The 24,940-nt window shown below is 44.4% G+C and overlaps 1 protein-coding gene across 1 annotated transcript in view; it reads left to right on the top strand.

The window, feature by feature from the left end:
- The first annotated feature begins 24,600 nt into the window (after positions 1-24,600).
- PDE1C (phosphodiesterase 1C, calmodulin-dependent 70kDa) overlaps positions 24,601-24,940 on the top strand; it is a 430,964-nt gene continuing 430,624 nt past the window's right edge. The window contains exon 1 of the mRNA XM_008572443.1: positions 24,601-24,650. The gene's annotated coding sequence lies outside the window, so the exon portion shown is untranslated. The remainder of the gene's footprint in view (positions 24,651-24,940) is intronic.

Genomic DNA, 24,940 nt, shown 5'->3' with positions numbered 1-24,940 from the left:
TTAGCAACACTTGGTACCGTCAAAATTTTTAATTTAGCTGCTATATATATCTTAAGAGGTGTGTAGTAGTATCTCATGCTGGTTTTAATTTGCATTTCCCTAATGGCTAATGACATTGGACATGTTTTATGTGCTTTTTTGGACTGTTGTGTATCCTCTGTGTAAACAAGTGTCCAAATCTTTTGCCCATCTTTAAATTGGGTTGTTTGTTTTCTTGCTATTGAGTTCTGAGAGATTGTTTTTTTTAAAAAATATATTCTGAATAAAAGTCTTTTGTCAGATATATCATTCGCAAATATTTTTTACCCAGGCTGTAGCTTTTCATTCTCTTAACAGTGTCTCTAGCAAAGCAGCATCTTAAATTCTGATGAAGCCTAATTTAACATTATTTCTTTTATGGACCATACTTTCAGTGTCAACTCTAAAAACACCAAGAATTAAATCTTCAGATACGTGAACATGGTATATTTCTTATTTACTTAAGTGGTCTTTATAAAATATTTATAGATTTCATATTTCATTTTTAGATCTATGATCTATTTTGAAGTGATCTGTTTATAATGTATGAGGTTTAGGTCTAGGTTAATTTTTTTTCTTCTGTTTTTTGTTTTGTATATGGGTGTCCAATTGTTCCAATACCATTTGTGGAAAAGACGATCCTTTCTCCATTGAAGTATTTTTGCAATTGTCAAAAATGAGTTGGCCATATTTATTTGGATCTCTTTCTGGACTTTCTATTCTGTTCTATTGCTTATGTGTCTATCCCTTTGTTAATATTAAAATCAACTAATGTAATATCCCCAATTTTATTCTTCCTCAAAATTGTTTTGGCTATTTTAGTTCATTTGTCCTGCCATACACATTTCAAAATCAGCCTGCATATGCTTACCTAAATTTGTGCTGGAATTTGATTGAAATTGTGTTTTATCAGTCAGGCAGTTCGTGGAGAATTGATGTTTCTACTGTGCTGTGTCTTTCAGTCCCTTGCCATGATATGCCTTTCCCTTTGTTTGTGTCTTCTGTGTTTATTTATACCAGGATTTTATAGTTTTCAGTACTCTAATCCCGTACATGTTTCATTAGATGTATAACTATTTCATTTTTTTTGGGGGGGGGGTATTGTAAATGGCACTGTTTTTGAAATTTTAGTTTCCAATTGTTCATTGTTGGTATATAGAAAAATAATTGATTTTTATGTGTTGATCTTGGATCTTGTGACCTTGCTAAACTCGCTTATTAGTTCTAGGAATTTTTTGTAGATTCCTTGAGATTTTGTGCATAGACAATTGTGTCATTTGTGAATAGGGAGTTTTCATTTTCTTTTCCAATGTGCATGGCTATTCTTTCCCTCCCTTCCTTCTCTCCTCCTTTCTCCCCCCATTCCCCACACCCCGGCTTCTTGCTTTTCTTGCTTTATTGCACTGGCTAGGACTTTCAATATGATGTTGAATAGGAGTGGTTAGTGGACATTTTTTCTTATTCCCAATCTTAGCAGGAGAAGATTCAGTCTTTCATTCCTTAAGTACGATTTTCATTCTAGGCTTTTCTAGTTTTAGGCTTCTGTTGATACCATTTATCAGGTTGAGGATGCTCCCTTCTATTTCTAGTTTGCTGAAAGTGTTTTTAAAAATTTTTTTTATTTCTTTATTTTTTATCATGAATGAATGTTGAATTTTGTCAAAAGCTTTTCCTGCATCAATTGATACAATCATATGAGTTTTCTTCTTTAGGCTGTTAATATGGTGAAATACATTGCTTTTCTAATACTGATCCATCTTTGCCTTCTAAGCATAAATCCTACCTGTTTGTTTATATGTTGCTATATTCAGTTCACAAATATTTTATTCGGGTGTTTGCATCTGTGTTCATGAGGAGCATTGGTCTGTAGTTCTACCCCATACTGTCTTTTTCTGGATTTGGTATCAAAGTAATGGTGGTCTGTAAAGCAAGTTGGGAAGTTTTCCCTTATCTTTTATTTTCTGGAAGAGATTTTATAGAATTGGTGTTAATTGTTCGTTAGATTTTTGTTTTCTAGAATTCACCAGTGGAGCCAGCTGGACTTGGAGTATTTTTTTCATTAGGTCTTAAAGTACAAATTCAACTTTATTAATAGTTATAGGACAATTTAGACTATCTATTTCATCTTGGGCAAGTGTGGTAGTTTGAAATTTTTGAAGAGATTTTTCATCTAAGTTGTGAAATTTATGTATATAGTTGTTCACAATAGTCTTTTATTATCTTTTTAATGTCTGCAGTATCGCTTTGATATCCCCTCTTTTATTCTCGATGTTGATGATTTGTGTCTTCTATTTTATTTTCTTTGTCTTGCTATCTTCAGTCTTGCTATAGGTTTATCATTTTAATGGATTTTTTTCAAAGGATCAGGTTTTGGTTTGATTTTCTCTGTTGTTTTTCTGTTTTCAATTTCATCGATTTTTACTCTTATCTTTATTATTTCCTTTCTTCTTTCTGATTTGGGCTTAATTTGCCTTTCTTTTTCTAGCTTACTAAGCTTATATTATTGATTTGAGAACTTTCTTTTTTCCTAATAAAATGTTTGATGCTATAATTTTTTAAAACACCTCTTTAGTTGCATCCCATGAATTTTGATAAATTATATTTTAATTTTCAGTCAGGTGAAAATATCTTATAACCCTTGAGGTTTGTTCCTTGACTCATATATTATTTATAAGTGTTTTGCTTAATTTCTAAGTGATTAGAGATTTTTTTCTGTTTATGTTATTGACTTTTGGTTTCATTTCAATTTGGTTAGACAAAATACTTTGTATGCTTTCAATTTTTATAAGTTTAATAAGTTTTGTTTTATGACCCAGGATTCAGTCTATCTTGATGAATGTTCTTTTCTGCTATTTTTTGGTAGAGTGTTCTATAAATGCCGATTACATTCAGTTGATAGTTTTATTGAGTTCCATATCCTTGCTACTTTTCTAATAGTTCTATTAGTTACTGAGAGATGAGTATTAAAGTCTCCAACTAAAATTTTGGAGTTATTTGTTTCTTCTCTCACTTCTGTTACTTTTGCTTCCTATATTTTGAAACTCTTTTGTTACGTGCATATATATTTAGGGCTGTTTTATCTTCTTTGGGAACTGACCTTTTTACTATTATGTAATGTTCTTCCTTATCCCTGGTGGCTTTCCTTTTTTCTGAAGTTTACTTTGCCTGTTATTAATATAGCCACTCCTGCTTTCTGTTGATTAGTGCTTGCATGGCATATCTTTTCTTATCCTTTTACTTGTAACATTCCTATAGCATATTTGAGGTGAGTTTCTTGTAGACCTCGTAAGGTTGGGTCATTTTAAAGTCCACCTGACAGTTTCTGTCTTTTAATCGGTATATTTAGACCACTTACATTTATTATATGATTGTAATGTTTGGATTTGTCTGCCATTTTATTATTTATTTTTTGTTTGTTTCCTCTGTCTTTTTTTATTTCTCCCTTTTCTTACCTACTTTTGGGTTGTTTGAACTTTTTTTAGTCTCTTATTTTGTTTTATCTGTAGTATTTTACTGAGACTTTCTATCCTTCCACCCATTTTAGCGGTATTTGCCATTGCTTTTTGGAGCATTTTTTTTTTTTTTTTGAAAGATGCCTGGTGAGGGGATCTTAACCCTTGACTTGGTGTTGTCAGCACCACGCTCACCCAGTGAGCCAACCGGCCATCCCTATATGGGATCCGAACCCGTGGCCTTGGTGTTATCAGCACCGCACTCTCCCAAGTGAGCCACGGGCCAGTCCCTTTGGAGCATTTTTGTAATAGCTGCTTTAAAGTCTTCATTAAATAATTCTAACAACTGTGTCATCTCAACATTGATGTCTGTTAATTGTCTTTTCCCATGCATGTTAAGGTTGATTTTCCTGGTCCTTCATATGCAAAGTAATTTTAAATTTCATCCAGAACATTAAATATTATTTATGAGCCTCATTAAATATTATTTGATAAAGCTCTGGGTCTTGTTTAAGCCCTATGCAGATTTTTTGTTTTGGTATTGAGTTGACCCAGTTGGGTTTGGACTGAAAGTTTTGATCAGTCTTCTGTGGATTGTGACTAGAATGTTAATTTTGTTTTCAAAGTCTTTGCAGTGCTTTTTAGATCTGTCCTGTGTGTATTAATCAGTAGTCCATCTATGATGGGCTCTGGTTTGTCTGTTAGTTAGTTCTTAAAGTCTATGTACGCTGTGTGAAGTCCAATTCACTCATGTATTACTGCTCAGAGGTGAGCCCTGGATATTGGTTTGTTTGTTTTGTGAGCTTCTCCCTCTCCACAATACTCTCCTCACACTTTTTATGTTCCTGAGGCTCTCTGTATAGATCTTTGGTCAGGAACCTGAGGCTTTATTTGAGTTTTAAGCTTTATTTATTTCTCTGCCACTCACTTCCCAAGACTGTGCCTGAATCCCAGGCCAAGGGGCAGGAGGACAGAGAAAAAAAATGCAGTGGGGGTTTACTGCCCTCTTTTGGGACCACAGCTCCTCTGGTCACAGAGGGAGATACTCCTCTTGGAATTTTAGGGTCTTGTAGGTGCTGGAGTGCAAGAGAATGAACAAAATAAAAAAATGCAGATTTCCCCTAGTCTGAGCATTGGGAGGTCTGTTTCTCACTCTTGTGCTAGACTGGAAGGTTTCACCTGGAGCTCTCTTTATTCATGCTGGTGTCTGATTGGACTGCCTTGAGACTGCACCAGTGGATACTAGAGAGAAAAGTGGGAAAAAATTCCCACTTACTTTTCCATTTTGTTTGGTAGTACTTTAAATTCTGGTCCTTTCCCTTAATCTGCCTGTTACTGTTGTCTTCAGTGTCCTCAAATAAATCTTCCCTGATTTTGTCCAAGTTTAATGCTGCATTAAGTGGGAGAGATGGGGTGGAGAGTGCTTACTCCACCTTACTTGTAACCGGACCTCATCGTTTATATTTTGTTTTCATTTGTTTTCTTTTAATCATGAATAGGTCTTGAATATTTTCAAAGACTCTTTATAGATTTATGGAGAAGATCTTTTTGTTTCCTTGATAATCTTTTAGCATACTAGGTTATATTATGAGATTAACAGACTCTCTAATATTATTCTTCTATTTCTGTGACAAGCATAATTTATTTAGGCCATATGATAAAAAATACATATTTGCATTCAGTTTGCTAACATTTTACATTTACTATTATTTCATCTATGCTCAAAATTGACCTATAATTTTCCTTTCATGTATTGTCCTTTTCAGTTTTGAAGAATGGTTTTTCTTTGGTACAGTTTGTCTAAGTTTTGATTGATTGATTCCTTGACTATTTGATAGAACTCGACTGTAAAAATATCTGGATAGAGTGTTTTGCTGTATCTTTTTATTTTTTTTGGTTGATCATTGTTTTACTAAAGATTTAATTTCTTTAGTAGTATAAGGTAACTAGAGATAATATTACTTTTTCTATCTTTTCTTGAATCTATTTTGATGTTTTTTTTTCTAGGAATGTGTCCATTTCAACTGTTTTTAAATTTATTGACAAAAAGTAGGTCATAGTTTTTTATAAATACATTGTTAATATGTGTAAAGTTATAGGGGTGTGTGTGTGCATATTTATACTGGCATTCTGTCCTATGCCATCAGTCACTCTAAGCTGGCAAGCATCTTCCCAGCACATTCTACTGCAAATCGTCTGAGCTAATGAACTCTTTGTTGCATGGCCCGGATTGAATGTGATAGCCATATTGTTGTGTGTGTTCTGGAAGATATTTTGACTGATAGTGGCTCCTATGTTATGACCAAATTGTTGCACATCCATCTTGGTCACTTGCAAAATGAGCTCATTAGGGCTAAAACTCATTAGTAACATTACAAAAGGATTAAATTTTCTCAGACTCTCTTTCAGTGTGTTTCTCTTTTAAACAATTATCCCCACATGCTGACATTGAGGTTGACTTAGCTCCTGTGGAGTGGTAAGCTGGTCTTCTTACGTTGTAAATACTGGACTCCAAGTATAATGGAAGAGTGCTAGATTAGAAGGTAGCTGCACAGAGGTATTTTAGAGACTGTCTAGACCCTTTCTCTAGGAGTGACCTGGAAGCTTCATTTTGCAGGGGCCTCAGCAGTCAGAGCTCCCCTGGTCTGTGTGAGGCGTGGAGTCCTGGAGGTGCAGCATCCCAGATTGTCTCCCTGCATGTCCTCTACCTTGCTGTGTGCAAGGTCTGGGGCAGTGACTCAAGAAGGAAAATGGGTGGACTGGGTTCACGCAAGGCTGAAGTGACCATTTTCAGTGATGCCTAAAATGTCACTTCATGCATGAATACTGTTTAGCCAGAAAGGACCAGCTGAGTGATTTCGGGCAGGTCACCCTGCCTCCCTGAGCTTCAGTGTGCAAGGGGTTTCTGTGATTCTGGAGGCCCCTTGTGATTTTAAGGCCCCTAGCTTGGGCCTGCTTGGGCTTCTCTGTCTAGAAAGGAAGGTGGGCCTTGGGAGGTTTGGAAGGGGCTGTTAATGAGGCAGCCCAGCAGGAACAGGGCAGAAAGGTGAAGCATTTTAATTGGCATCTTCCAGGGAACAGCAAATTAAGTGCTCGGATTTCCTCCTGTGTTCTTTCTCCCTTGGCTCCTGTCGTCCTGGCTGGAGCCCAGACAGAACTGAGATGCTGCTTGGGGGCTGTCACCATGGTTTTCAGGTCCCTCTAGGGAGGCTTGTGTAGAGTCTCAGTCCTCCATTCAAGGTGGACGCTGGTTGCCTTGAGAGCCACCCGGGAGGGCTGAGAAGCTTCCACTTAGCAACAGTTTCCCTCCCAGGTCCTGATGGGTCTCGAGAGGAATGTTCTTCTCTCCTGCTCCAGAGAGGCTTCTGAGCTATGGTCTTTTCAGTCTCTCCCTTCCCTTCAACCTCCTTTGTCTTTAAGCTTGGGCTTCAGAAAGCTGTCAGGTGAGGGACGCTCTCCTTTGGGATCCTTCACTCACTGCCTCCACTCACAATTGAAAAAGTGATTCTGCCGCAAAACAAAGTTCAGACCGCCAGCCTAGATAGTCTAGCTCTGCTGTCTGTGGCTGTGATTAGAATAACTTTATATCAGAGCTGACCCGCCTTCAACTGCACAAGGTACAGGTCCCACCTGTGCCGCCCAGCCCAGGGGCAGCTCACTTCCCCTCTCTGGGCTTGGATTCTTCCAGGGCAAAGGGAAGGTTTCAAGGTAGATTATTGATTACCAACATGTTTTTTCAGCTAGGATGGTCTAGATGACTGTGATTCCATCTCTGTCAGTTGAGGTGTGAAGAACTTGGTGTGGAAATGCTTGGAATTATCCTAAGGAAGGTAGAAAGGTCCAGTGGAAAGAGCAAGGACTTTGAAGTCAGACAGACTTTGGGGTCAAATCACCACTCACCAAGAAGGTATCTTGTAGAATCATTACTGACTCAAACGTGCAAATTAGGAAAAGGTGTTCCTTCTGAAGTCACTTTCTGCTGGAAAATTTCCATGACCAATATATAAATCTACGGTGACTATGATGTGACTTGTGCTCTCTAGAGCTGTGCAGTGCATGACCTGCCCAGCTGTACACAACAGCTGTCTGTGTCATTGGACATTAGAACCCCATTTTTTCATCTGGAAAAAGAGAATAGTAATGCCTATCTCACAGGGTAGTGGGTAGGGTAGAAATATGTAGAAAAATCCCAGGGCTCGTACAGAGTAGTTGCTCTGGACATGTGAAGTTCTTTTCTCTTTTTCCAGGAGCTCTCCTCCTGTGATGTGGTCTTCAGAGCCCAAAGCTCCTCTTCCTTCCAAAAGAGCAGGGGGTGGTGGCCTAGTGTTTTCCACGGTGGGCTTGGAGCTTAGAAACAGCTTGTGTTGGCTTCTGCTGCTGTCTGGGGAGTTCATTCCAAGCTGCCTTGGAATGCTGCCTCTGCTTGTCCTACGGGACGGAAGGGAGTGCCCCCAGGGATAGAGTTCATCACCCGGGGGCACAGAGTGGCGTCATGGTTGCGAGGCAGTGGGGGGGAGGGCAGGAGAGTGGGGACTAGGAAGGGAGAGCAGCACAGCTGCAAGGAGTTCTCACCTGGCAGAGGGTTGGCCCTCGGGAGCCCTCCACATGGGTGGGGCAGGGGGCACAGGCTGTTCATGCCTAACCCAGTTCTTCCCCCCAGTGGGCAGAGCAGAATAACCAGGTCATCCACCAGGTCAGGCTGTGGGGAGGTCTTTATGGTCTCTGGTTGGGGTCCATGGAGCTTTCCTGACACATGCATTGGAAGGGGCACCAGCTTTGGTGTTAATTCCTCTTCATTTGAATTTCAGGACTGCCACTTACTAGCTGGGTGCCCTTGAGCAAATTCCTAACTTTCTGAGCTTTAATTATCTCATTTACAAGCTGGAAATAATTATTCTAACCTCCAAACAGTCCAGACCCTTTAGAATAATACTTAAGGACTGTGCAGGCTGGAGCTCCAACCTCTCTTTTCGATTTCATTCCCTGTACCTTGTGCTCCAGCCATCTGAGGTGCTCTCCCTTTTCCTGAACACACGATCCCCTGTGCACTTTCCTCATGTCTCTCCCTCTGTATGAAACACAGTGTGTGCCTCTTCTGTGCCTGCTGAAATCCTCCTTGTTCCTCAAAGCCTTCTCTGTGAAGGTTCTCTAGTCCTTCCTTGTATGTTATCTATTGCTGGGTAACAAATTACCCTGAACACTAGCAGCTTTAAACAACAGTAAGGAATTATTATCTCACACCTTTCCTGTGGGACGGGAATCTGGGAGCAGCTTGGCTGGGTGGTTCTGGCTGAGGGTCTCTCATGAGATGTCATTCAAGATGTCAGCTGGGGCTGCATTCATCTGAAGGCTTGATTAGGGCTGGAGGACCTGCTTCCCATGTGACTCACTCACATGACTGGCAAGCTGCTGCTGGCTTTTGGCTGGAGGCCATGGTTCTTTACCATACAGACCTCTCCACAGAGCTTCTGGAGTGTCCTCATGGCATGGCTGCCTGGTTTTCTTTGGGAGCAACTTTTTTGAGAGAGAGCAAAGTGGGAGTAGCATTGATTTTTTTAAAAAGGAGTCTTGGAAGTTTTCCAAGCCTTGGGAGTCATACACCATCATTTCAGTGTACTTTGTCAGTCACATGGGTCTGTCCTGATTCAGGAAGCACATGAGGTGTGAACAGCAGGAGGAGAGGCTCACTGGGCGCTATTGTGGAGGCTGATATCACATTTTCCCAACAGAATGAAGTGTTCTGGTGTTCAGCAACATTCATTTATTTATGGCATCTTTCTGTGTCCCTGCCACATGCCAAGCATGTGTTAGGTGCTGGGAATATGGATGTGGACAAGACAGACAAGGTCCCTGGCTCATGGACCCACAGTCTATCAGGGAAGACAGACATTAAACAATTCATCCTACAAATCATCATTCAATTACAGTTTTCATAGGTGCATGAAGGAAAGAGAGGAAAGGAAGCGGCACAGTGAGAACACACAAGGAGAGACCTTGTGTAGCGGGGTGGGGGTGGGGTTTCCCCGAGGATGTCCCCTCCCTTGGGCTCCCACAACACTTCGTACTGAAGACCACCACGCAGCTTCTCCAAATGGACTAGCACCCATTTTGACAGTTTTTCTGCAGTCGTAACCCTCGCCGACGGTGAGCCCCTGCAGAGAGAGATCTCACCTTGTTGCTGTTCGGTGTCTACAGTCCTAGCCCAGAGCTGGGCACACACTGCAGCTCAGTTCATGGGAGCTGAATGGCTGCATGATCTGCCACCAGCAGAGACCTCCTTTCCTCAGGAGATGTGTTTGGGGAGAGGGAGAAAGCATATATGGAAAAGGAAGAATGTAACTGAAGATGAGACAGAGGGAGTTTGCTGCCCTCTGTGCCTGTTCTGCATGGCCTCTGCCCACACATGGCTGCTTTCAGTAGCAGCATTAAAAGAGCCCCCAGAGCTGAGGTTCTGATTTGGAAGCTGTGTCTGAAAGGGCTGTAACAGGCATCCATTTTGCTATATTGGGTTTCCCTGGCTTTGGTGCATCCATGAGCGGTAACTAGGTGTTCTGGCAGCAGCAGGAATGATAATCCTTGTCCCAGTAGCCCCCGCTTACTGTGTGCCAGGCACTGCCATGTGCGTTACCCCCAGCCCTCCAGCCTCCACCTCAGGCCTTTGCACTTGCCGTGTACTGATCATACCTGCTATTACATTAATGAAATACCAACCCTGAAGATAAATAAAGGGCCCACAGTGTTTGTCCAGGGGAGCAGAATGTTAAAATTCTCTTCATCAGTTGATATGTAAAGTTTCACAGTGTGGCAGGAAGTCCTGTTGAAGCCTTTACTGCTTTATAATTTACCCAGCGTTTTCTTATACATTAGCTTATTTAGTCCTTTCTTAACACAACACTGTTGAGATAGGCAGGAAAGGTGCTGATAAGATGTCTCACAGGAGAAGCAGCTCAGGCCCACCGAGGCTGAGGGACGGAGGCAGGCCCAGGCAGGGAGAGGCCCTGGGACTACAGCTCTGGAGCTCTGTCTCTGCCCTGTGTTGTAAGTGACAACCAGCAGTGGATGTCACAGTGCAATCACACAGTTAAAAGCAACCCATGACACAGCTCTGCCAACACCCAGGTGCCCAGAGTAAGTAGGAAAACTGCTTCCATTGGCTGTGTGTGCCCTGGGCCTTTCAGACAAGCTTCCTTTTTGTGGAGCTCAGTGCAAAGGTAGGCGGAGGGAATGTGGTCCCCTCGGAGAGGCAAGGGCACTGGGTTTTTTGAAAGCTCATTGTGAGCTTAGATTTCATTTCCTTAGAGAGTCCTATTCCAACCCCCACCTCACACCTGTGCTCCCACAACCTTACTCTCTCAGAGAGTGCCCTGCACTTTTCTGTCACAGCACTTGTTAGAATCCTTACCTATTAGACTCTAAGTTCATTAGCAGAAAAACCCTGTGAGTGAGAAAATGAAAACTGCTACAATCCTCCAGGCAGTTAGGGCTGTTAGTGTGTGTGTGTGCACATGCTGAATGCTTTGAAGAAAAAGACGGGCCTGTGTAGAAACTTTTACAAAGGGAGACAAAGAGAAAAACACATTGGGCACATACCGTGAAGGTTTCTAATATGCATTCCAGATGCACAGCTGCCTCATCGCCCCTTAACATTCTGTAGCTAAGATATGTCTTCTTAGCGGGACACTGGATGTCCGACAAAGCCAGCCAGGTCGCCAATCTGTGATGAGGCACTGCCTCCACTGAAAATTAATAATGATCAATTTGCCCTTAGCGGAGCGCTTCATTTCTTTCTGGTTCACTAATACATAGCTGTATATTTTGATATTTTTTTAAAAAAAAGTGGACCCTGAGAGTTCAGGTTCCTGGGATGGGTCTTCACCTCCAGCCTGTCCTCCCCCTGCCTCCTCCCAGGGACCAGAGCTGGATCTTCTCTGCCCCTTGTTTATTCTAAGTTAATTTTTCTAACATAAAATGAAAGGAGCTGAACACACAATTTTGTCCATTTCTTGGTTTTTTTCTTTTGCTAATAGTGAAACAAAAAGACCAGAGCAGGTTTGGGCTTCCTGGGATCCTGGAGGCATCTGGAACCAGATTTCAAGGGCGTCCTTCACCCATTCCTGCAGTAGATGGTGATTGACCTTTATGTGTCATGCATGTGCTCAGTGGTGAAGATACAAAGGGTGTTAAGAAAGTGTCCCTACTTTTAAGAAACACATGCATTTTTTAAAAAAATAGAGCTTAAACCACCAACATCCACCTTTCATTGAGCACCTCATTACGACCAAGTGCTAAGATGACCTCAAAGGTTGCATGTGTTTTACCTCTCATCCTGACAACCCCAGGAGGTAAGTATGATGACTTATTTGTACGTATGAGGAAAGCGACTCCCAGAGGTTTGGGAAGACAGCAGAGGAGCCAGGATTCCAAGACAGGTCTTCGTGACTGTAAAGTCTGCAGTCTTTACACTCACTGTGATAGGAAACTGGTGCCTAGGGACAGGAGCACCATCACAGCGGGACTTGTCCTTCTGGGGAGTCTGCGGGCAGAGCCGCTCAGGACGGCAGGTGTGTGCAGGTGTGTGTAGGTTTGTGCGGGAGGAGAGGAGGGGCACCAGGCCAGAGGCATGGCTGGGCCATGGTGCACTAGGCGTTGTCATCTGGCGTGGACTCTCTCCTGTACAGAAGGAATATCACAGGGCTGGGCAAGATGGAGAATTGAAAACATGAATGCCTTCTGGGGCCAGGTGGTAACATAAACTAGGCAGTAGGTTGGTTAATAGTTGTTGAGGGGGGCTTTGTGTCAGGCACTGTTCTCATTCTGGGGATACAGAGGTAAGACTGCTGGGAGCTGCCTTCAGGGAGCTTATATCCTTCTGTGTCGGGTATTTGCGATGGGGAAATATGATAGCAAATATGTAAGTAGGCTAATTCCAGATACGATAGATACTGAGACGGGCTGGTCTGGGAAGTCCTTGTGCCATGTGGGTTGAGTCCTAAATGGTGAGAAGGAGACCACTGTGCAAGTGACGAGATCTGTTTGAGGCCGGGTGACAGTGACTCAGAGCCAGGCCCTGGAATTATGCTGCCTAGGTATGAATCTGGCTCTGCCATTTAATGGCTATGTGTCCTCGGGCAGGTCACCTAGCTTCTCTGTGCCTCAGCCACCTCCTCTAGCCCTCCTCGCAGGACTGTTAGGAAGAGCGCAGGAGTTAAGCACACGTGGAGTGCTTAGACTGGTGCCCGGCATGTGCAAGGGTGGCTGAAGGGTGGCTGGCCAGCACAGGGAACTGGACCTTGGACCTTATTCTTACAAGGCCACACTCTTCCCAACTGCCTAACTGGTCAGCCCCACCACTGGAGCAAGTGAAATGGGAGTACCTTTGGCAGATTTGAGAGATGGAAAGGTGGCTGGTGTAGCTAGAGCTTAGTTAACTAGTGGATGAGAAGAGGAGATGAATTCCAGTCAGGAAGGAATTTGTGGGCAGCGATTTGGACTTGGCGAGAAGCATCAGAGGGTTTTAAGCAGGGAGATGATGGGTCTGATGGAACTTCTTGGCTGGGGTTTCAGGAAAGGAGCTAGAAGGGGTGGTAGGAGTATAGGGTCTACTTTAGAAGTAAAGCCTACGTGATCTACTGATGGAAAGGCTATGGGCATGAAAAAAGAATGGAAATAAAGGCAACATCCCATTTTTGTCCTGATCAACTTTGAGGGGGGAATGCTATTTACTGAGGTGGGAAAACCTAGAGGAAGAGCAGATTTCTGGGAGAAACAGATGTTCTGCATTGGCATGTTTGGTGTGAGTCCTACGGCACGTCCTTGCGGAGGTCTCTGGTGGGCAGCTGGAACGGAGCAGGCTGACATGAGCAACAGGAATTCCTGCAACTCTGGGGAACTGTTCCTGAGGGAATTCAGATCATTTATTTTAAAATACTATGCTTGTCAAGCCAAACACACCTGCCTCCAGCTTATGACCCCCAGATGGTCCCCAAACTCAATCCAGCTTAGAAGATAAGATGCCAAGCTAAGAGCAAGCCTTTAACTGGTCAGTAGAAAGGCTCTTTGGCTTTTGGACAGAAGAGGAAAGTTCCTTGCATCCTGGCCAGTGTCCATCCCAGGGCCTCTGTGACTTCATGACCAGGCCTGTCTTCTCCCATGTCCACCAGCTCTTTGTTTAGCAGCTCAGTTGTGCCAGGCCCTGTGCTAGGCTGGGGGAAATGGTATGAAATGCTGTGGCTCTGTTGCGGGGAGCTCAGTCTAGTGAACATCTGAGTTCCTTGCCCAGGGGCATGATGTCCTGTGTCTAGTTTTATTTATTTGATGCATTTGGATCTGTTCAGCCTGCAGCCAGTGATAATGATGCGATGATTTATGCTGCTGGACGTAACAGTGCTGGCAGCGCACGCCTGAGCTGATGTTTGGGAGGCTCGTTTGTGTGTGTGTGTACACGCATGCGTGCACGCACCGCTGGCTCTCATGAACTCAAGGTACTCTGAGGCACTTGGATCAAAATGGAGCGGCTCAAGTTAAGTACTGACTGTGAGGTTGATTTCTTATCTCAGATCTGAGGATCTCTTGCATTTTGGGCTTTGTGCCCTTCTGGCTGCTTGCCCAGGCGGGTAATGATCTTCGAGCTCAGCTTTGTTTTATTTAGTGCCTGTCAAGGGGGGTGACCTTCTCTCCATCGCTCTCTGCCTTGGATGCTCCCTCTCACCCTCAGTCACTGTCAGTATCTATCCTCTGGTAGGTTTCACAGTTCTTTCTCTCACAAACTAGCAGGAAGAAAAACCAAGACAATCGAACATATAATTTCACTGTGTGCATTTCCAAAACCATCCAAGGCTTTCCGATGAGCTATTAGAAAGTATACTTGGCTTTTCCTGTGTAAGGCGGGTTATGTCCTTTAGCACTTTGCTATTCAAAATGTGGTGCCTGGACCAGAACCACCGGCATCACCTGGGAGCTTGTTAGAAATGTGGAATTTCGGGCCTTGCCCCTGAATCACAGGAAAAACATCTGCATTTTAACTCGACCCCCAGGCAGTTCCTGTACATGGTCAAGTCTGAGACATGCTGATTTAGGTGGCAGCCTTCTGGAAAATGCTCAGTCTGGTTGGTTGGCTCCTGAAAGTAGGATGCAGAAGATGACTCCCAGGTGCCCTCCACTTCTCCCGAGAATCAAACAAAAAGACACTTGACTGAGGAGGGTGGAGATTTGGCTGAGCCTAAAATCACTGTGGGAATGAGGTGTGTAAAGCAATGGGTTGATGAAGCTTATTTAAAGTAAAACATATATTCTCTTCTTTTGGTAATGACTTAAGTGACTTGACTTTTGTGGGTAAAGGCCTTGGGATATTTTTGTCACAAGAGGAGGTAACTGGGCTTGTCAATTTGGAGAAGAGAAGGCTCACAGGTCTGAGTCCATGACAGCTGTCATTAAATGTTGGAAGGACCTTCGGGAGGAAAGGGAATCAGACCTGTTCTGCAAGTGGCAGGATGCAGACCTTTGGAAAGATTTCATCATTGTGAAGAAGAGCTTCTCAGCGTTTGGAGAACCGGTTAAAAGTAAAGGGGACTATGTCCAGAGGAGAGGAACTCCTGTCCCTAGAGGTGATTCAGGCAGCAGCTAGATGCCCACTTGTTTGGGATGTTGGAGAGGATCCAAGCATGAGAGGGAGGGGTTGGACCAGACGATTCTCAATGTGCTTCTCACTGCGCGACCTGGAGAGCAAAGCTGGGAAAGGGACTCACAGCCCGGGATTTCCTCCCAGCTTTCCCACTTACTGGTCCTGATTTGGGCAAGTTATCTAACTTTTTTGAAGCCTCACTCTCCTCATCTGAAAGTAGGAATAACAACACTTATCTCATGGGATGGTATGAAAGTTAAATAAAAATTATGGACATAAAGTTTCTGCCAGTACCTGGTTCACCAGTACCTGGTGTGAGGTAGGGACTGAGTAAATTCGAGGGTCTTTCCTCCTCTTCTGTGTGAGTCTTTTCTTTGCCTTGTCTGGGGTGGACTGCAGTTAGGTAACAGTTTGAGCAGCTGTCTTGATATCAGATTTTAATCTCATACACTTCTGGTTCTTGTTAACTGCTGGTGGTTGGCCTTTGCCTGGTTTGCTTAACTGGGGTGTTTTAATGAGGCCAGAATTGTAGGGGGCCCTGTGTGGGCCAGAAGTCCCACAGCTTGGTGTCTCTGGTGGCCGCCAGGGCATCAGCTGGGAGGGCTGGGCAGGGCTGCCCAGGCCATTTCCCCGGGAAGAACTCACGTCCACATCCACGTCGGGCAGAAGTGCTCTGGGGTGATCGCCGTGCTGGCCTGGTGTACCAGCACCTGAATTTAGAGCATGTTCAGGCACATCTGCTCTCGGATAAGGTCACTTCCCATCTGCCAGTGCAACATGTTTGTAGGTGGTAATAGAAAGACGGCAGGGCGGCAGCAGGAGAGGCGTTTTATGTGCACCAAGATCTGAGTGCTCTCCTTCCATGGCCTTTTACTACCCCCTCCTCCAAATAAAAGTGTTTCTTGCCTGCAAAAGGGAGAGATTACAGTATAATTGGTATGTCTCAGTCTGCTCCCAGGTCCTAGAATTCATTACACCCCTTTCCTCTCCCTGGACGGATACCTTCATCCTCTCCACCTCTCCAAATTTCACCTGCTGCCTGCTTCCCAGAAGCTTCCTGGTGTTTCCTCACTCCAGGCGACAAGGACCTCTCCCTCCTCATGTAGCCTTCAACAGAGTGTGGATTATCTCATGTATTGATATTATGTTTCCCCAATGAGGCCTCAGGTTCCCTGAGGTCAGGACCGGATAGCTTGGCCAGGTGATTTGCCCAGAAATACCAAATACCTTGATAAATTCATATGGCGATAATTTGAATAGTATGTGCCAGGAAGCTCAGTGCCAGGCCTCTGAGTCACAGATGGACTCTTGGCCACCCAAGGACTAGGTCACATCCATCCTCATGTCCAACACAACTACCAGGAGGAAGGGGCTCAGTGAGTACTCAACAGAGGTGATTGATTGCAGGGTCTGAGTAACAGAGAGCTGTGGAGAGTCCACCTGAAACCTGGCAGCTTGGAACATCCCACCCAGTGGCAGGCAGGCCCTGCCCTCTGTGAGGATTTGACCACTACTCTAGGAGATAAAGGCCCCGAAGGGGCCCCATCACCGCTGCTCTCAAATGATCAGCCCTGATGAGTCATCACTACAAATTGGTTTTATTTTCTTCTGTGTAAGAGCCTGATTCAGAGTTGATTTGACAGCCACATTGGGCCGGAAGCCATAATGAGGCGATGCAGAGCATTTCTGAATAAAGAAGGGGGAAGGGCAGGCTGGGGCTGTGATGCCTTTTATGTCCCTGGGGCGTAAATTCTGACTGGATGGCTGAGCTCTGTTCCTGTAAGGCCGGGTGGAGGGGAGGCCGGGGGTGCTCCTGCAGGCCTGGCTGTCATGCCAACAAGGCTCCTCAGGTAGTGGCAATGCGGATGGCTAGAAGAGAGGAGCTTGGATGTTCTCAGCCCAGAGAAAGGATAAAGGTTTGCCATGCTCGATGGACTCGTCACCCTGACTTGAACATCACACATTGTATAGTGTGTTGAAATATCACTCTGCACCCCATAACTATGCACAGTAAAATAAAATAAAAAAATATGATGGACAACTCAGGGGTTGAGAGTGCTGGCTCTGTAATAAGGTGGTATTGGATTCAATTTCTACCTGCTGCTTACTAGTTGTTTCATCTCAGGCAATTTACTTAAGTTCTCAAAGACTCAATTTTCACATCTGAGAAATGGGGAAATAATAGTAACAACCTCACTATTGAGTCTCTGTAAGGATAAAATTAGGTAACAAACCAAGAGTGCTTAGCCTGGTCCTTAGTTATTGCATTATGTAGCATCTTTCCTTCCGAGCAATTCCGATAAGGTATTTTATGTAAGTGCCTAATTAACTCAATTACCTTTTGCATTATCCATTTTATGGCCACAAATTTTTTTTTTGGCTTTGGCTGGAATCAGGATCCGAACCCTTGACCTTGGTGTTATAACACCGCACTCTAACCAACTGAGTTAACCGGCAAGTCCAGGCCACATTCTTTTATGTTCCACCTAACCTGGCAGGGATTTTCCCATCTTCCCATCCTGCCCTCCCCCGCTCCTTCCCCCGCCCCAACCATGGCAGGGTTTGGAACTGGGTCAGACATGTCTTGCTGGGCTCAGATTTGGAATCAGAAGCCTTCTCAACACAGCGCTCGATTTGGCCATCACCCATCAGAAGTATACATTTTTATGCTTAAAACAGATCCTTAGGTTGTCACGCATCAATATTTATCAAACCAAGCAGGGGCAAAAGAAGCCAAACCTTTTGCTTTACCCTTGGCAAGTCATCACGTGGGAGATAAAAAGGTGGGATGCATTCCCTTTTCTGGGAATGGTGGACTCGGAGCTGGAAGGAATGGATGACATTTCTGACTCTGCTGCTTCACCTATTCTACTTGGACAAGCTAATTCATCTTTTGGAATGTCACTTTGCTCACCTATTAAAGAGAACAGGACTTGCCTCCTAGGGGCTGTTTTTGTGAGTTGTGCTGGTTCATGCTAAGATGAATTTGATTCTTGTTACTATTCCCTTGTTACTACTTTCTACCTGTGGAAGGCTTAATAGGGCTGGGGAGTCACCTGGGCACTGGGCTCTTGAATGAACATGGTAGTGAAGCTCCTCCCTTTGTAACTAGCTTCTCCCTCTTCTGGATCCCACTGCTGCAAGGCCTGGCCTCCTTGCCCACCTCACAAAAGAGCCTCTCTCTACCGATGATCTTCTGGCATTAGGCCAGGTACCAAGTGCTAGGCAGGTGACCTTCCCCATCTTCCGCAGGCTGGTACCTGCCCATTGCTGGGGCTGCAGGCCTAGGGGAGAGGCTCAGGCTGCAGCCTGGCTCCTCTCCAGGTGAAGCCCTCTCTGGAGCATGGTTCCTACCTGTCTCCCCCTCTTGTAAGGTAAAAAGACCAAGTGGAAAGGACATTGGCTTTGGAGCTGAATGCACCTGGGTTTGAATTGGGGTTCTGCCACACAATTGTGTGGTCTTGGAACAATTACCCAATCTTTCTGAGCTCCTGTCAATTAAACGAGAATGACAGTCTTATTCAAGGTGAAGGCAGGGACCATGACTGGTGTTAGATTTATCTGGCATCTGAAATTCATCCAGTGTTTGATACATATTTTTGAGGACCTGACTGGATACTTACAACCCATGTGGGTGCTCAGGGATGCTAATGTCCTTGTACCTTCCTCTTCCTGTTCTCTTTCCCATATTCTTGGCCCCCATTGTGCTCTGCATGGTAAATTGGTAGGAGATTGGTCATTGAGTCATTTAATAAGTACTCTGCGCCAGGCATTTAGGCACTGAGAACATACCAGTTTTTTTCACAGGCAGAGAATCTATGCTTGTGTGGGCCTTGCAATGTGATGAAAAGAGATAGGCAATAAACCCAGTAAAACATAGAGCATATGGGAATGACAGGTGCTGTAGGGAGGAATAAAGCAGGGAAGGGGGGTGGGGAACGGGGGGAGGGGAGTCGGGAGCTGCAATCTTAATAGATGGTCATGGAAGGCCCTACTTAGGAGATGACATCTAAACAAAGATAGTGAAGGATGATTTGGGGCCGAGTCTTTCTCCTCAGCATACCATCCTGTTTTCCTTGCTGTTGCTTTGGTCTTTGCAAATTGAAGGCAAGGTAAGGTGAGGGCAAACAACTGTGAGCAATTCCAAGGTTTACTTTCTATAGTAACTGGGGAAGGTGCCTGGAACCTCATTCCAATGAGCTCTTCTCTGGGGGTCCTTTGTGCCTGGCATTCCAGCCACCAAGCTTCCCAGAGGGGCTCACCTGGAGAGGGTCCCTGAGCCAGATCCAGAGCTTATGGCAAAGCAGGAGCCAGCCGGTGCATTGGGCAGATTTCCCTGGAGGAAGTCAGCCTGTGCCTGGAGCTTGCTCTTCCCCATGTTTTTGCTCTGGCGGCCAGCATCCCAGCTGCGTTTATGCTCACCCAGGTGCTGAGGCTTTCAAAACAAGGCCGGTAGTGCTTTTGGTGCTAGTTTTGGTTACAAAGCAGTGTGCACCTGCCCAGGCCACCACCACAACTGTTTGGTCCACTCTACTTCCTCCTCCCTTTTCCCCGGGCTTTCTGATGGCCTGGATTGTTTGTGGCTGAGCTGGGACATTAGAACCCCCTTTGTTGCCTGGAATAAGGGTGCTCATTGCTCTGAGTTAACTTCTTGTCTCACCTGCATGCCTCCCACTGGTCTCCACGTCAAGTCCTTACTTTGAGATTGTTTCTGGCCAATTTTAGGGGAGGGAAAACATGCAGCAACCGCACCAAGGGGACATTTCATTTGGAATGCTGCTTCTCAGACATTAGTGCACCTAAGTGACTTCTAAGCCATTTTTAAAGCCTAGAATCCTGTCCCCTCTTGTAGGGATTCTAACTCCATGGATCTGGGATGGGACCAAGGAATACACTTTATCATCATCATCATCATCATCATCATCATCATCATCATCATCATCATCATCATCATCTCAGTTCCCCAGCTGATCACACTTGGATAAACCCAGATCGAGAGGCACAGTTTACCTCCCTGACTTGCTTGCAAGTCGAGGCTGGGTGAAGTCCACTGTTTTACCCCTCCTAGAGTCTAGCTCAGTGCTGAGCACCCAGGTGGTGCTCAGTACCCATGTACTGACAGTCAGAGGACATGTGAGGTGAATCCTTTCATAAAGAACCCTTTACAGTGTGAGGAGTTGCGCACTAATTGATCTTCGTAGTTGTGTCTCCAGTCTTAATGGTTGATTTTTTTCTTAAAGCAGAGATAGGCATTGGTTCACGATTTTTATGACAAAACATTACCATTCTGAAAAGAAGAACTGAATAGGGGTAATTATTTCTGAAGGAATCTGAGCCATGCCCCCCTCCCTGAATGTTGCTTTGTTAAAGATGTGTGAAGTTACACTCTTCATTAGTGCTTCCCAGCCTCGGCTGCTCAACAGAATCACCTGAGACCTTAAAAAATACTGATGCTTCATTCGGCGCCCCCACAGGTCCTGTTTAATTGGTCTGGGCTATGGCCTGGGCCTCAGGATTGTGTAAAGTTCCCCAGATGATTCTAATGTGTGACCAGGGCTGCAAACCACTGACCTAGAATGTGTGGAACCCCTGGAGAGGGGATTGAGAGATGCATTTCTTGAGTCTTACTTGAGTCTTAGAGGACGAGAGATGGTGGGTGCCCTAAATCTGTGATCTAAGACAGCTCTTCAATCTGAATCGAAAATGTGTTATATATTTGTACATATGTCCAAAATAATATATATTTTGAAAAAGAGCAATAGCCAATTATTTTCTACCCCTTCAATAAAAACATTTTTCCCTGATTATAAACGTGGTACATGCTTATCATAAACTATTGAGTTTATACAGAAAAATATAAAAAGGCCTACAAATCTTCTCAAATGACACCACACAGAAGAAATACCTGTTAATATGTCTGGTGAACAGCCTTCCACTCATCTTTCTGTGCCTAGGTATGCAAGCAGCCCAGACATGCAACTCAGCATTGTTAGAATCCACTGTGCACGCTGATTTAGGACCTGTGTGTTTTGCACAACAGTATGGCATGGATGGTTTTCTGTAAATCTGCATAATTGTTTTTGTAAGATCTCATCTAATTCAAGCTCTACTTGCACCTGATAAATGGAACATCAACTCTACTGTTGAAGTTTGCTGTGTATTCTTTAAATGCAAGGCAAACAACAGCGTACGAAGGCCCCTCTGCCAGTCCAGGGCCCCGGTGTGTCTGAGCAGGGCAGCAGTGTGCTGTGGAAGCATCAGCTGCATCTGGGACAGAAGTTGTGGGCTGGGGTCAGAAGTGCTTAGCAAGCCTGGCTACAACTATTTTTTGTAGTGCTGGTCTCTTTTGAGTTTTAGTTTTCTTCTTTGGGCCCTTTAAGAGGTCCTCTTCTCATTTGCCTACTGCACCACACGGGAAGTGCAGCAAGTGCGGCAGTAGTCACAGGGAGCTGCTTCCTGCACAGGCAGCAGGCGGGACCACCCTTGGGGGCACCTCAGTGTCGATCTGTTGCTGTCCCATGGAGGGCCTCATGTTCCAGTCTCCCCAGCTACTTGAAAGAAGCCTTCAATACTCATATGTATCTGTACTTGAAATCTCTCAATTTTTAAATGTAGGCAACTAATTGTTTAAATATTAAAAGCATTGTGAAACCAATGAACTGGTCAGAATTGGGAACTGGTCAGGAATGCAGATTCTTGGGCCTCACAGCAGACCCACTGAATCAGAAATCACCTGTGAACAAGCCCTGCAGTCTGTATTTTAACAAACCTTCCTGGTGGTTCTGATGCCTGCTGAGGTCTGAGAACTGTGGGTCTGGAAGGGGAGTCAGGCGCATGGGCAGAGATCTGTGGGATGGAGAAGGTGCAGTAGATGTAGGGGGCTTTTCTGCAGTGAATGGCTCCACCTGAATCTGAAGGGATGAGTAGGACTTGGCCAGGAGAAGACAAGGGAAGGGATGTCGCAAGGAGAGGCGGCATCAGTAAAGAGGGGAGGGTGTGTGTAGGGCATGTTTGGGGATTGCCAGTTTAGTACATGTCATTGGGTGCTAAAAGATGCCCTGGGAAATATAATGACAAATAAGCTGGGGCCAGGCTTCTGACTCCAGGCCACGTGAGCTGGATTGTGTCTTGCAGGTATCAGGACAGCACTGGAGGCCTTTCAGCAGGGGAGTGAGGCATCGGGTCTGTGTGCAGGAAAATCATGCTGGTAGCAGGGCTCCAGTTCCTTCTGGGTACAGGCAATTCTCCTGGCGCCCCCCTGGCCTGGATTGTGATTCCTGCCTCTCCTGGCGTGACTCGAGTCTGTGTCAGCATTTCCCATCCTTGGGTAGGGTGGCGGGTAGGGAGGTTGCAGGTTGAGTGAGGACGCAGCATTGCTGTGCTTGAATTAGTGACACAGTGTCCCCGCTCCTCTTTTCTTCCCACTGGGAGAACGTGCACGCTCAAGGCGAGCATCGAAGTGGCTGCCTGTGTTCCTGGCAATTGCAGTGGTCTTCCCAGTCCTGCCTTATGAGCAGTCAGTCCATCAGCTTCTGCAACAAAGGCCTCAGAAAAGACCCAGCTCTTGTTTCTTTCTTCAGAGATCTATGGTGTCTAAAGGGAAAAACCATCTGAACTCTAGAGCCCGGGAGACTCCTGTCTGCACCCACCTGGGGCTCCTCCCCTGTGCCCCTCCTCCCTTCCTCCCTGTCTTTTTTCTTCCTTCCTTTTTTTTTTATAGAAATTTCTTGAGAGTTTTCCAAGTGCCCTTAAAAAGTAATGTCTCTCATACTTAGCTATGATAATATCTGTGTGAGGATAAATGTGAGGACTGAAGACTTCTGCTGAGATAGTAGGCCATTGTTCTGAAGTATTTTAGATGTAGCTCTGCTTGGAGGCAGGAATGTGAATGTAAATTATTTATGTTCATGAGGTGGTTCTACAAAAGGCTTTATAAAACAGCCAGAAAATATTCATTGTTCTTAGAACTTCTGAACATTTTGAGTTGGGAACCATTTTTTTAATGATTGGATACACAGTCTAGGTATTCTTTCTTTCTTTCCTTCCTTTATTTCTTTCTTTTCTTCCTTATTTCCTTCCTTCCTTCTTTTTTCTTTCCCTTTCCTTCCTTCCTTCTTTCTTTCTCTTTCCTTCCTTCCTTTTTTCTTTTCTTCATTTCCTTTCTTCTCTCTCTCTCTTTCTCTCTTTCTTTCCTTTCTCCCTTCCTTATTTCCTGCCATCTGTCAGACCTTCCTCCCTCCCCCCTTCCCGTCCCTCGGTCCTTGTGGAAATGCTGCACTACTAGAGATGACGGGAGTTGGGTGCAGGACCACCTCCCCCCTCTGGTCGTTTCTGTATAGCACCTCGTTTGTAACACAAAAGAGCAGACACAATGGGGCAATGCTAACGTCCGAAATACAGAAACAGACTGAGATTGAATCCATTAGTTTTTAAAAATTGTCCAAATGTAGTGAATTCTAAAATCTTTACCTTCGTGAGAGGGTGAAAGGAATTTTCTGACTCCTTTCGTTCATTGCAAAACAATGTAATGTTTAGGAAATAGTTCTTTTGTTCACTACTGCAGCCTCTCTTATGTGAATGATCGCATTAGCAATCTCCTTTATTCTGCCTATGCACTGAATGCTTTTTCTGAGCTAAAATGGACAGGTTTTTCTGTTGATTGCTTTGGGTATTCATTAAAGTAGATCACAAATATCTATGTCTGTCTACTATGCATACACAAAACAACCAAGGTATAATCTTTATGGGCATTAAAAGAGATATTTAAGTGAGTGAAACTTGGGTTTCTACTTAACTGTTCTCTTTTTTACCCACAAAGATGGTTAATAAATTGTAAGGGATATTAATTATGACTCTATCTATATGATAATAAATTATATAGAGGCTTCAGAGGAAGCTAACTGCTCTGCTGAGAAGCTTTAGGGGTGAGGTTTTCTAGGGCAGTTCTCTGAACAATTTTCTTCATCCCCCTTTATGAATTCCCGTGTGTGTTAACATCTTAATTTAATATCTTTCTTAACAAAAATGAACTTTGTCATTATTTTCTGAAATCTCTGCCTTGGCTTTGCCCCATGTATCTGCAAACACTGGACTCATTTCAGTGGTTGGGGAACATTTGTGTGTTGCAGGACAGCCCCGTGGGAGGAAGCTTGGAGCAGACGGATGTCTACTAGCTTGGAAACCTGGCATGCTTGCCTCTTACTAAGTGGGCATAAGCCAGTTCACTTCTCTAGGCATATTAAACTAGGTGTTGTTTAGGTCCTCTCCAACTTTATTAAAATGTTCTAATCAAAATGATTGAGACATTTGATCTCGTTTAGGTGTTATGAGCAGCATGGGAAATATAGAAAGAGATGGGGTAAAGTTGCTTTTATGCACGTATGAAAACTCTGAAATACAGCTTCATGTCAAAGCACCCAGAGGATTAGCTATAGGTTGGGCACATTCTGTGGATGCACCTGCCTTGATCTTAATGCCATCCTCTGTTTTTTCTTTTCTTTTTTTACCAGTTGCAAATGAAGCCGGAGACAAGAATGCCAGACCACTTGTCCGTTTCTCCCGTGAGTAAATCTTCTTCATTCCTTTCCTGAGCTCCTTCAGAACATGTTCTTCAGAGACCTCTTCTCCTGTGTGGTTTACTCCTATAACCTTGTCTGGTGTTAGTAATGGAGGAAACACAGTAATGTAGGAAATGTCTTCAAGTGGTCAATATTCCATCTGAGCCCCATCACGGGTGAGCTCCTCACAGCTACTGCTTTTTCAATCCTTAGAACTGTGGTTTCCAAACTGTGCTCTAGGGCTTTGCTCTTTAAAGGATGGTGCATTTGGAGTGCACTGCAGTGGGGTGGGC

This window comes from Galeopterus variegatus, unplaced genomic scaffold, assembly GCF_000696425.1.
Source record: "Galeopterus variegatus unplaced genomic scaffold, G_variegatus-3.0.2 Scaffold785, whole genome shotgun sequence".
Lineage (NCBI taxonomy): Eukaryota > Metazoa > Chordata > Mammalia > Dermoptera > Cynocephalidae > Galeopterus > Galeopterus variegatus.
The sequence above is the reverse complement of the archived record's forward strand: the minus strand, read 5'-3'. Positions and strand labels throughout refer to the sequence as shown.